The following is a 12849-nucleotide window of genomic DNA, read 5'->3' as shown; positions in this document are numbered from 1 at the left end:
CCTTGATGAAAACCTGCTCCAGAGCTCTCTGGACCTAAGACTGGGGTGAAGGTTCACCTTCCAACAGAACAGCGCCCCTAATCACACAGCTAAGATAATGCAGGAGTGGCTTTGGAACAAGTCTCTGAATGTCCTTGAGGGGCCCAGCCAGAGGTTTTTGAATAACGTCCTTAAAACGTTCACTGAATGTTTCAATAAGACTGTTCATAACACTGCTTGCTTAGTTTGGATTATGTAACGATGTACGCTGAGAGTCGGGAAGCAAGTTCAGGGAGGGAATACGTTTAATAACTAAATTAACAAAACAAGAAACAAGAACAGCGCACCAACATGAAACAGCAACAATGGCGACTGGGGAAGAACCCAAAGGGAGTGACATATAAAGGGCAGGTAATCAAGGAGGTGATGGAGTCCAGGTGAGTGTCATTATGCGYGTACCGCTGGTGAGCGCCATAACGAGCAGCCTGGTGACCTAGAGGCTAGAGAGGGAACACACGTGACAGATTAACTGTTTTGAACTTCAAGCACAGATAAGACACATGGAAATGAATTTGCTTAGCCATTAATCATGCATTTTTTWAAATAATGGCACAGCATCAGTGAGATTCAAACCAATGGTCTTCTGTTCTCTATCCATGGAATTAGTCCACTGTGCCAACAGCATGGASMTAACATGCCATGTTTTTTAACTCATACAAAGATGTTCATTTAACTCTATTCAAACAGACCCCATTTGAAAGGAAACAAGCACTCATTAAGATCAAGTGTGGCCAATTAGTGGGAGCGGCCAACACACCTGAACACACTTAACAAGATAGAGGATAGAGAGAGTTTTGTTGATGCTGAGAACCGAATGTGTATATAAATCAAATTGTATTGGTCACATATACATATTTAGCAGATGTTATTGCAGGTGTAGGGAAATGCTTGTGTTCCTATCTCCAACAGTGCAGTAGTATCTAACAATTCACAACAATACACACAAATCTAAAAGTAAAAGAATGGAATTAAGAAATATCTAAATATTGGGACGAGCAATGTCGGAGTGGCATTGACTAAAATACAGTAAAACAGTATATAAATATGAAATTAGTAAAACAGTATGTAAACATTATTAAAGTGACTAGTGTTCCATTATTAAAGTGACCAGTGATTCCTTGTCTATGTACATAGGGCAGGTGTGATCATTCTACAGTGGTCCCTGGAGCGTACTCTCAAACCGGTGTGATTAGAATGCTTATTTAGAACGTCCAGTTTCGATTGACGCAACAATCAGCATTTGAGCTGGCAACACTGTTTTTTCACAGAAACATTTTGCACAAACACAGTCCATCGGGTGCTATAGGTGTCCTGGAGGGCAGGCTGTGTGCCCCCGGTGATGGGTTGGGCAGACCGCACCACCCTCTGGAGAGCCCTGCGGTTGCTTGMKGTGAAGTTGCATTACAAGGCGGTGATACAGCTCTACAGGACGCTCTCAATTGTGCATMTGTAAATGGTTGTGAGGGTTTTAGKGACCAAACCAAATTTYTTCAGCCTCCTGAGGTTGAAGAGGTGCTGTTGAGCCTTCTTTACCACACTGTCTGTGTGGGTGGACCATTTCAGATTGTCAGTGATGTGTACGCCGAGGAACTTGAAGCTTTTCACCTTCTACACTGCAGTCCCGTCGTTGTGGACAGGGAGCGTGCTCCCTCTGTTGTCTCCTGAAGTCCAGGATCAGCAACTTCATTTTGTTGACGTTGAGGGAGAGGTTATTTTCCTGGCACCACTCCGCCGGGGCCCTCACCTCCTCCCTGTAGGCTGTCTCRTCATTGTTGGTAATCAGGCCTTCTACTGTTGTAGTAGTGTCACGCTCTGGCCATAGAGAGGCTTTTATTCTCTATTTTGGTTAGGCCAGGGTGTGACTAGGGTGKGCATTCTAGTTTCTTTATTTCTATGTTTTCTATTTATTTGTTTTTGGCCGAGTGTGGTTCCCAATCAGAGGCAGCTGTCTATCGTTGTCTCTTATTGGGAATCATACTTAGGCAGCCTTTTTCCCACCTGTGTTTTGTGGGTAGTTCGTTTCTGTTTAGTGTCTGCACCTGACAGAACTGTTTCGGTTTTTCTCTTTGTTATTTTGTTCGAGTGTTTTTGAGGAATAAAATATCATGAACACTTACCACGCTGCGCTTTGGTGCATGCCTTCCGACGAGAGACGTTACAAGTAGGCCTGTTTTTAAATAACATTGTTAGAACATTCTTTAAACGTTATTAATGTTTTATTGTGGTTTTTATTAATGTTCTGAGAACCATGAGGAAACCTGCAAAACATTATGCTGAAGTACTGAAATTCCCACAGAAGAACATTGTTTATTACTGTTCTCAGAATGTTCTGATAACATGACTTTAAATAGAACCATGAGGAAATCTGTAGAAAACGTTATGCTGAAGTACTGAAATTACCATATAAGAACGTTGTTTCTTAACTTTCTCTGAACTATTTGAGAATATTCCCAATGTCAAACCAGCTGKAGGAYGTTCCTAGAACATTACCAAAAATATAACCATGTTTGAACTTTTAGGAAACGTTTTGTTAAAGTAATGACCAAGAAAATATCCTGCCCCATTCMCAGAAAGTTGTGGGAAGGTTGTATGCAAAATAACCATAGGACAACCATGCTCTCACCAAGCTCTAAGAAACATATGGTTCTCAGAACGTTTTGTGCTAGCTGGGTACAGTGTATCAATGAAATTCCTATAATGAGTGGAATGTGTTGTTATATACAACACAGGTATTTTAGCACTACACTGACTCTTTCTACTTTGTCCTATTGAAGCACACTGGCTGATGRAGAATGATGATGTAGTATTTACAGCCACATTCATATATGATATTGTTTTACCCACTATCATAAATTATGTCACACTGATACATTGATGAGGTAAAAAAATATATAATTTGACAGTGTTCAGCAGTTATCAAATATATACTCAGATTGAATATGTATCCAAATTGAAAGTGTGATTTGGTGCAGTGATCAAGTGACTGTGAATTGGTCTGTTGTACTCAGGAAATTGAAAATGTGTTTAGAGTTTTGAAACAGCCATTTTGATGATCTGTTTAGATTTTTGTGCTTAGAGGTGAAAATGTACCACATACTGGATTACAAAACTGTAATCCAGTCAGGAAACTGTCTCTTCTCTCCTCTGTTGAGGTCATAGTCCTGCTGTATCACTCACTGGACAGATTAACTGAACATACAGACGTGTGTGTGTGTGTTCGACAGAAACACACTAACATGTACAAAGAGAGGACTGAAAGGAGAAAGGATACCATGGTGATGTCGAGAAAAGGGAGACGAAGTGAGTGTGGGCGAGCGATGGAGACAATGGTGTCCCCTCGCCATCACACAACAGCCCACCCGCCCTCCTACACACATACACACACACACACACTCTCAATTAGGCTACAGCTCATCTGTCCAGTTCTCCTCTCTTCTCTACAGGGGTTAAACCGAGGTCGCATGCTCATATAGGGTCACTGGGAGGTCATGGGCAGACTGTCTCCCAGGAAGCACCAGTGCGCTAAACAGAATAATAACAACCATAAAAACAATATGTTTTACTTATACTGAAAAGCGTATTCCTCAAACCCAATGACATTTACATCCCAGCAGTGGCAGAGGGTATCAAACACAACAAACCAAATCCACATAAGTTTAAAAAAAGGACACAAAGAACATGCTAGAAAAGATGCATACGGTGGTCTACAGTGTTGCCATAGGTTCAACTCCAGTCTACTGCACTTTGACACAACCTCTATCWTTCCCCACTGTCGTCTTCTCTTTCTRTCTGTTCAATAAAGTCTGRAAATATCTTCAAAATATATTTAAAGATACTGTGCATACAGAATATACAGTAACCTACCCTACAGTGATACTGAAAAGTCACGTGACTAAACTGTGGCGTTGCTTGACAACATCAACGGGATCAATGGCATTCATCACAAAACAAGCCATGGTAAAGAATGCATTTTAAATGGGGAATGATAGGTTATCATAAGGGCTGGGGGAAAAAAAGAGAAAGGTACAGTAAAGGAATGAAGATTTATAGATAGACGCTAACTTGAACCAGATGGTGTCTCGAGCTGATAGTAGGTATATCTATCATTATTATTTTGGTGCTGCGTGCCTGGAAATATTGAGAGAATATTTCTATTTAGTCCTTCACTGTCAGAGAGGCTGTTGTCACTGCATGCTTATGGACGGATGGCTCTATATTGATGTTTAGTATACATCATCACTGTCCTCACAATATCAGAATAGTTTGAGRATACACAGACACACTCGCACAGACACGCTCACACACACACATCACCGCCCACACACGCATGCACATTAACCCTTCTCCATGTCCATTTCTCCATCCCTCCAGCCAGTGTGTCTCCTCTCCATCCAGAGAGGAGAGAGCCCCATCTTCCAATCCTGAAGTAGATACGCATGTAGCCAAAAGGAAATGTCCATTTGCAGAACACTTAGCCTCGCTTTTGCCAGAGTGCGCTCAATACATACACAATATTGTCCTGTAACTGGAACAGTGCTGGCGTCGCGTCCGGGACCAGGGGACGATTAAGGTGTCTGGCGGCCCCCGGGCGGCCCCTGGCCATAAAAACGCCAGCAGGGGCCTTTTTCCACGGCCCTCAATTGATTTAAGGGGAGCCCTCAACGTCCGTTGTGCATTTTCATCGAAACGGAAAAATCAATGCTAAGTAGATTTAGATTTCACTGCTGTCCATATTTCACCGAGGCCGGCTCCCCAGGAACACTGACGCGGAGTTGTCGGCCATTACGGTTAGCGCGGTAGCCATTAGCATTAATGTCACTGTTGTTACAAATCTAGACATCCACTCCATTTGCATTTTGGTACGGGCGGAAAAGGGAGGGGTGGGGGGGGCTGAGAGACTGTTTGTTTATGTGTGTGTGTGTGTGATAATGCACTCAGAGTTTGACAGCGAGAACGAGAATTGTTCACAAAACAGGACAGAGGGAAACAGATGGGTGAGTGATCAGCCATAGGAGTGGAAATTTCCACAACCAGTTTACTGAGAGCGTGATTTTGATGGTGTTGGACGGGAGGGTGTGTGTGCATGTCAACACAGCAGGGACTCTCAATACAGCATTCTCCAGCTTCTGATTTTCACTGCATCCRGTAGCCTAGTGTACCATTATTTATKTTTCATTCTGCACATGTACGTACAGTATTTCACATTAGGCTTATTAAAACTGAACTTATTCTGGAGACAGTTTGTGGAGCACACTGAACCCCCGTGAGCGGTGTGTTGCGCCTCGACTGATGTCCCCCCAGGCAGGCAACCTGGAGTCAGCCTGGAGATGAATGAGCATTCATATGAGTGTGACGCTCGGGTGGTGAAATTGGACCATTGAATAGATACAGTACAGTTCAATCAGGGCCGCTTTGAGGTTGCACGGTAACACTGCATCAATGTTAGCGTAAATTTGGAGTGTCCTTGTCAATCCATACGGTCCTAACCATACTCTGCCCAACCTATCTATCTCCACCCAGGATTAAGAAATGTAGTGTGTCCCAAATGGCACCCTGTTCCTTACGTAGTGAGATACTTTTGACCRGAGCGCTATAAAGGGAATAGGGTGCCATTTGGGACACCGTCTGTGTGTCTCTGTCACAGAGGAGTCAAAACAACAGAGTCAGGGTTAGTTTCACTAAGCATCAGCCAGCATCTTGAGTCTGTCTGTCAGAGGCAGGTTAAACCAGAAGCTGCCAGACAGTGGTGGGAATCAGTCACTGTAGCAGCTCATATCGCAGTGGCCGAGGGCTGGAGCCATGCGAGATGAGGAGTGTGTGTGCTGGGCAGGTCAGAAGTAAGGGGCAAGTGTGTGAATGTGAGGCTGTGGCTAAGTGTAACGGGGAGGTTATGATTTATTGTGGTGCATAGCTAGAGCAGAGACTCTAGTCCCTCCACCCTCTTCTCCAAGAACTCCATTTCCCTTTGTCTACTTCTTCATATTTCCCTCCCTCTCCCCTGTACGAGGTCCTCTCTCTCGCTCTCTCTCTCACACACACATTTACAAAGGGGAGGATGCGGAGAGAGAGAGAGAGAGAGAGAGAGAGCGAGAGATAGAGGGCTTTCTCTCTCCTTTTCAACAGGAAGTGTGTCTGGGCTCTGACCTCTCTGTGAACCCTGGTGGTGAGGTGAAACAGAAGGCAGCGGGGGCCCCCAGGGGCCGAGGAGGAGGGGAGGSGGCTGAGCTGTGGGAGACAGAGAGTGAGTGTGGCTGCCATGGCTGCCACCGCCGCTGCTGCTCATTAGGGGACATAAGATCCGCCTGATGGGGCCCCCGGCCTGCACACTACACCTCTCTCTTCCCTCCCTCCCTCCATCGCCCTCCCTCCTACACCCCCCAACCCTGCTACACTGACACATTTCTCCTCATTACGGCAATGGGGAGGCTACTGTCACACATACACACACAAGCACACACACACAGCACAGAGAGAAAGAGACAGAGGAGTAAGGGAGAGAGAGATACAATGATGGAGAGTGTTAGAGGGAGAAGGAGACAAAAAGGAGGGGGAGTATAGAGAAAAGAGAGTAAAGGAGGGGAGGTAGATACAGTTAGAGGGAGCACAGAAGAAAACCCATAAAGGTGGGTATGGATAAAGAAAGAGGGAGAATGAGAAAATTAGCAAAAAGAGAGGGAGGTGGGGTTAAAGCAATGAACAAATATAGATGTATTGGTTTGCAAGAGAAACAGAGGGCCGATCGATCCCTACTCCTGCCTCTCCATCCCTCCCACTACTCCATCCATCCCTCCCAGTCTTCCCTGTAAGTTGATTGTGTTTTAATGGAGGAAGAGGGATGGCCAAACCTAGTGGAGGGCACATGGCCCCAGGGCTAACTGAAGGCAGAGAGTAGGGCTACATCCTAATACTATAGGGCTCTCTGCTCTGTTACTGTACTTCTAGCGCCATGATGCCAGCTAGGCAAAACACTACACTCAGCATAGGAACACGTTTCATGACAGTGTTACAAAGTAACCAGCTTCAATGGATGTACWTCTTTAGCTAAAAGAGACAATACATGCTGTAATAATTGAAAACATATAGGAGAGAAGTATTCTCTTTCAGGGTACTTCCTGCTCATACGACCACATTTGACAAATGAGTGCGTGCGTACGACTCAGGGTCATTTGGGGCTACAGGAAGCAGAATTGAATTCATGAGGAAGCCAAGTTCAGAGTTCAGAGAGAGAGAAGTTGGTGTGTTGGTTTAAATTAACCAACCTCAGACTGATACAGTAAGGAACTATAGGGCGCTAACTAGTACACAAAGCTATAGAGTTCCGTAGAGCTGGAGCTATAGTGCACTATTTAGGGGAAAGGGTGCAATTTGAGACGCAAACATAGAGTGAGCTATTAAGATTCAAGTGACTCCTGTAATGTAAGCGAGAGTGTGATTGACATAGCAATATTATGTAGTTAGTTTGATTATATAGTCACACAGTGCAATGGAGTGTAAAATAAAGTGGCAAGGGGCAATAGCAGACTATGAGAGAGAGAGAGAGAGAGAGCGTTGTATAGAGCATCACACCGCAGAGAGCAATATACAGCTACAGTGGAGGCTAAAGCTGTCTCTAATGCTCTTCTACAGCATAATGTGATTATTATTACCTGTGATTACATGGATGTGTTATTTTGTCTCTTTCTTGTTAGTGAMTGTTTTTTTGAAAGTCTGCATCCTCACTGTATTCACATTTTAACACAGGCGTTTCATTCAATTGTATTTTTTGACCCTATAATTTATTTTCTCCAACATAATTCCAAACAATKTTCTTATATCTTTCTACTAGCATGTTATACAGTGCATGTCATGTGCAGGCATTGCATTGACAAAAAAAAATCTGTGTGTGTGTGAGATGTGTGTGTGAAAAACTATGAGAGAAATAGCCAGAGAGGGAGAGAGAGAGAGAAAGATATAGACCCAGGCAGCCCAGCCAGTTCTCTGAGAGGGAGGGAAGCCATCATTCCTTTGATCCAGGGTCCAGCCGGGGAGGAATTTACAGCCTGTCATTGCGCTGCGCTGAAGAGAAAAGGCTCCCCTCAGACAGCACTAGGCACTGTCTGGAGCTCCCTAAATCTCCCGAGTGGATTTACAGCAGCCCATTCACATGTGTAACTACGCACACAATCACTGTGGCACAGTAGAGCACAGCCGCCCCRCATCTATAAGATGGGCCAGATGACACAGAGCTCCTCTCAGCTGAATCAACAACAAAAAAAKAGATTTAAAGTAAAGGAGGGTATTGAAAAGAGGGAAAATATATAAAGGGAGATATGGGGAGAGACAGGGAAGAGACTGGAAGGGACCATAGAAAAGAGAGGAAAAAATAAGTTCAAAAAAGTTTTACAGGACAAAATAGCTGTGAAAAAGCATAAATGCACTAAAGGCTGGAAGGCCAAAACAAATGGACAGATGGAGACAGTTCAATAACCCTCCCTTCACAGGTGTGTTTATCTGTCAGTGAAGATTTACCTGCTGTATCTCTGGTGTGACAGAGTCGCAGCACAGTACCCCCTCCAGAGCCCAGACGACCCCGTGAGAGGTCAAAGGTCAAAAGCTCCACTTCCTCTGTGAACTCCTCCCCCCTTCCCCCGCTACCCACCATCCAATCCAATAGGTGGAAAATGAAAGGCCACAGTCCCCTGCTGGTTAGGGGGGAAGGAGACGGGAGGATTGGGGGGGGGTTCCTCTCTCCACTCCAGCCTCCATATCCTTCCCCTCCACCCCGTGTTACCTCCTGCTGTGTTCCCTGCTATAAAACTCGGCCCAGCGTATCCATGGTAAACACCCGACTGGGGCCTGCTCCTCCGGCTGAGCTCAAAACCAGGGTGTCGTAAACAACGTCCAACCGCCAACTGCTCTGCTCGCCATCAACCCCTCAACCACCCTCCCCCTACTCACCCACCCACTCACTCCACTCTACTCTACTCCACTCTCCATTCCCATGTCCTCTTCTTTCCTGGGATCTGTTTTCTCATAAATTCCTCTCAATCTGGTCAGTTAGCTCTTTTGCTCGCTCGCTGTCCTGCTGGGCTACTGTCAAAGCACAAAAAGGTTCAAATGGAAAGAAGGAGAAGAGGAGGGAAGAAAGCACGGCTTCAGCGTTTTTCCTTTTAGAATGTCTTTTCGCTCATTTTGCTCAGGAGGGAGATAAAGGTGTTGCTTGGCAGCTGCGGCGCTGCTGCGCTTCTGTGACTTTGTTTCCCGTCTTCCAAAGGATGCCCATGTGGAATGAGGAACAAAAACACAGGGCCCCTTTGGCGAGAGTGTGCTTTGAAGGGAAGGGTGTAAATCTGTCCCCCTAAAGGGTGTAAATCTGTCCCGCCCAGAGGTGTCCTGATGCTTCATAGACGTTGATGGGGACGGGGGAGAAGGGGGCTGCCAACAACCCTCACCACCTTTCACGAGATTGCCCCTCTGGTGGAGTGAGAGGACACAACCTCGCCCTGCCCCCTCCCCTCCTMGGCCCGATGCCAGAATCCTGGGCAGGTGCCACACACACACACACACACTCTTTCATCATTCTGTTCATGCACGATATCCTCTTCCCCAAAGTCACGCAACTCCTGAGCGTGCGATTCTCCGACCCACCCCTGCACCTGACCTAACTGTCCACTCCCAGCACACAGCTGGCAGTAAATGATATCCTTCTCTGCCATCTAAACTGTTGTTATATAAAAATAACAGCCATAACAACGCAGTAGCTATACATATACCGTGTCTCTTGTTGGTGGGACACCATCTGCAATCAAAAGCTGAGAACTGGTCTTCCCTCTGGATACAGCATATTCGAGTACACTGTAAATACACAATGTGGCATCCATTTTATGTTACAGTACATGTACTTCCAATTGCCCCTATGCTGTGGGATACCCTTAATTTAGAGGAAATTCAAGAATTTATGATTTTACAAGATGACAGATATGTAGCTACCGCTGTACTACATTCACGATAGAGCATCATTCATGACTCTGAAATGAAAACATGTTTGTCTTCTAGGGATGTTTCCTTTTTGGGATATTTTCTACAGGTTTCCTATCCTTCATGTCTGTGTTTTACAGTATTTACAGCATAGTATTTTAAGGGTGAGTTGTGTGGATGTGTGTGATGGSAAGCCAAGAGTAGTTCAGTGTTATCCTGCCTGCGATTTATAACCTTCCTATTTCACTGTACTGTTCCATATTCTGACTACTGTAATCCTATGTTTAGATTTTAAATGCTGTGCTAACATCTATGTTAGGATACATTGACTCACAGGAGATTAACACAGTAAATTGAGATCGATCTAATGGGAGAGACTACATTTTATGCATAGTAATAAATCACATGATTTTTCTAAAGGCGTCCTATTTTACTCCTTCAAGGTTTAAAAAGCAAGTCTTTGTAAATAGCAAGGCACTGTTAAATTACTCAAGTGGGRAAAAAATCAGTTTTCCAGAGCAAAATAAACACAAAAAATCTACCTCAGACTAAATTATGGTCAGGGAGAGTCATTTTTACAGAGAAAACCTGGCAGAGGGACATTATAATGACACAAGTGGAAACTTATTTGAGCGCTAGCTAGAGAACCACAGCCATAAYAAGTAGACCAAACCCTCTCAGACACAAACATGATCTCACACTCTCTTTCTCCATACAGTCACACATGCATAGATACTCAGACAAACTGTACACACGTGTCGGTCTCATACACAGAGACACATTCAGATTCACACAGTAAAAACTAGTACACAGTTACTTAATAGCATAATACCAACTTGGCTCTTGGTGGCGCAGTGGTCTAAGGCGCAGTGGTCTAAGGCACTGCATCTCAGTGCTAGAGGCATCACTACAGACCCTGGTTTGATCCTGGGCTGTATCACATCCGGCCGTGATTGGGAGTCCCATAGGGCGACGCACAATTGGCCCAGCGTCGTTAGGATTTGGCTGGGGTAGGCCGTCATTGTAAATAAGAATTTGTTCTTAACTGACTTGCCTAGTTAAATAAAARAAATAAAAAAATGTGACACTATGCAAATATAAAAAATAAATCACATCATCACATGTGTGTGTGTGTACGCGCATGTATGTGAGCGTGTGCACACGTGCGAGCATGTGTRTATGTGTTCTGGGGGGCACAGTAAGTGCGARCTGTGAGCTATGGCAGACGTGTGTTTGTGTTTGACTTGGCTCAAAGCGGGGCACCCATCTGAGCAGAGAGAGATGGACCTGCAGACATTATGTTATTGCATTCGTCTGCTCTGGGTGAGCCTGGGGTGAGGCGGATGTTACTATAGGTGAATCAATTCTGACTGACTGAATGCCATTGTGAAGGAGTTTAGGAATGATGTGTAAGAAGGAGGAGCATTGATGTGTGTGTGAGAGAAAAAAAAGTGGTAGAGAAAGAGAGATGTTGGTGGGGCATGTGTGTGTTGTGGGGCATGTGTGTGTTGGGGGGCTGTGAGGAGCGAGAGTCTCAGGTTTACTAGGTTTACTCATATCTTACAGTGGATCCATTGAAGGCCCCCTTCAATTCTGGAATTGCTGGCCTTCAACAAAAGCACTCATTCGGCTACACTTCCAGTTTTACACTCTCCCCCGAAAACACACTTTCTTCCTGTTACCACTGTGACTGTACTCCCATACTTATTGGGAACAGGGATGAGAAAGGCAAGAARAGGCTAAATCTCATAGAAGCCCCCACTTCTCCCAAGGACAGGATCCAAACCAATACCTGATTAGAAAGTGCTGAAATATACTGTATAAGCTACAACAGAAATAAAAAATTAAAAAAGGGGGGGAAAAGAGAAAGAAACGTGAAGATTCATGCATTTCATGGCGTCAACAGAACGATGGCGAGGGCTCAGAAACAAAAGCTTGTAAATGTCGGTGTGCGCACGACCGTAAAGTGGCAAGATGTCGAGGTTCTTGGCGAGGCAGTAACTCACACTGTCCCTGGCCCAGACTGCACAGATGTTGACCTTTCCATCATTGGCGGCTAATTAAGCTCAAATCACCAGCTCTCAGGTGGGAGTGTGCCAGAGCAGGAACGGGGGAAATCTGGATCTCATCGCTCTCTCYTTTTTCTCTCTATCTTTCTGTCTCACTATCGCTCCCCCTCTGTCTCGTACTATCCATCTCTCTATCTCCCCATCTCATTGTCTCTTCCTCTCTTCCCCTCTCTCTCCACCTCTCTGTTTTATTTTGTTATATTGGCRCTTGCTCCTTTTTTCTCTCTCCTTTTTTTCAAATTAGTGTTGGTGTGTATGGAGTGCTGTTAAAGAGACAAGATGACTGCAATCATGGCCCACCCTAAAAATCAAAGAGCCTCTTTAAAATGATATTGCATGGGAAAGTGAGTGGTTGTACAGGTTGAGAGAGATTAATTTTATTGGTTTTAATTTCCTGGATTTTGAGGAACCCTGTCAGAGCTGGTTTTGGTCCAAAAGAATTTGGATTCATTTTCACATGCACAAACGCACACACACACACACACACACACATGCACACACACACACGCACACATGCACACACACACACACACACTATTATACAAAGAGAGAGAGAGAGAGAGAGAGAACATTTTTTTCTTCAACCATTTTTTAAAGACAACTGTGAAATGAACATGCCCAATAAACAATGAAGTAAGTAAGCATATAACTATAAAGCTCCCCTATTAGCAACCTTTGACCTATGCATGACTGTAAAACTCAACATTGAACAGATTCAAGTACAGCACTAAAGTGGATACTATAGAGGAGTACCCGTAGGAGTACCTACAGTATATAATGTGTC

General features: G+C 44.6%; 1 protein-coding gene across 1 annotated transcript in view; it reads left to right on the top strand.

The window, feature by feature from the left end:
- LOC111981496 (homeobox protein XHOX-3-like) overlaps positions 1-12849 on the top strand; it is an 85071-nt gene that overhangs the window by 257 nt on the left and 71965 nt on the right. The window lies entirely within an intron of this gene.

The sequence above is a fragment of the Salvelinus sp. IW2-2015 genome, linkage group LG20 (genome assembly GCF_002910315.2).
Source record: "Salvelinus sp. IW2-2015 linkage group LG20, ASM291031v2, whole genome shotgun sequence".
NCBI classification, from domain to species: Eukaryota; Metazoa; Chordata; class Actinopteri; order Salmoniformes; family Salmonidae; genus Salvelinus; species Salvelinus sp. IW2-2015.
The sequence above is the reverse complement of the archived record's forward strand: the minus strand, read 5'-3'. Positions and strand labels throughout refer to the sequence as shown.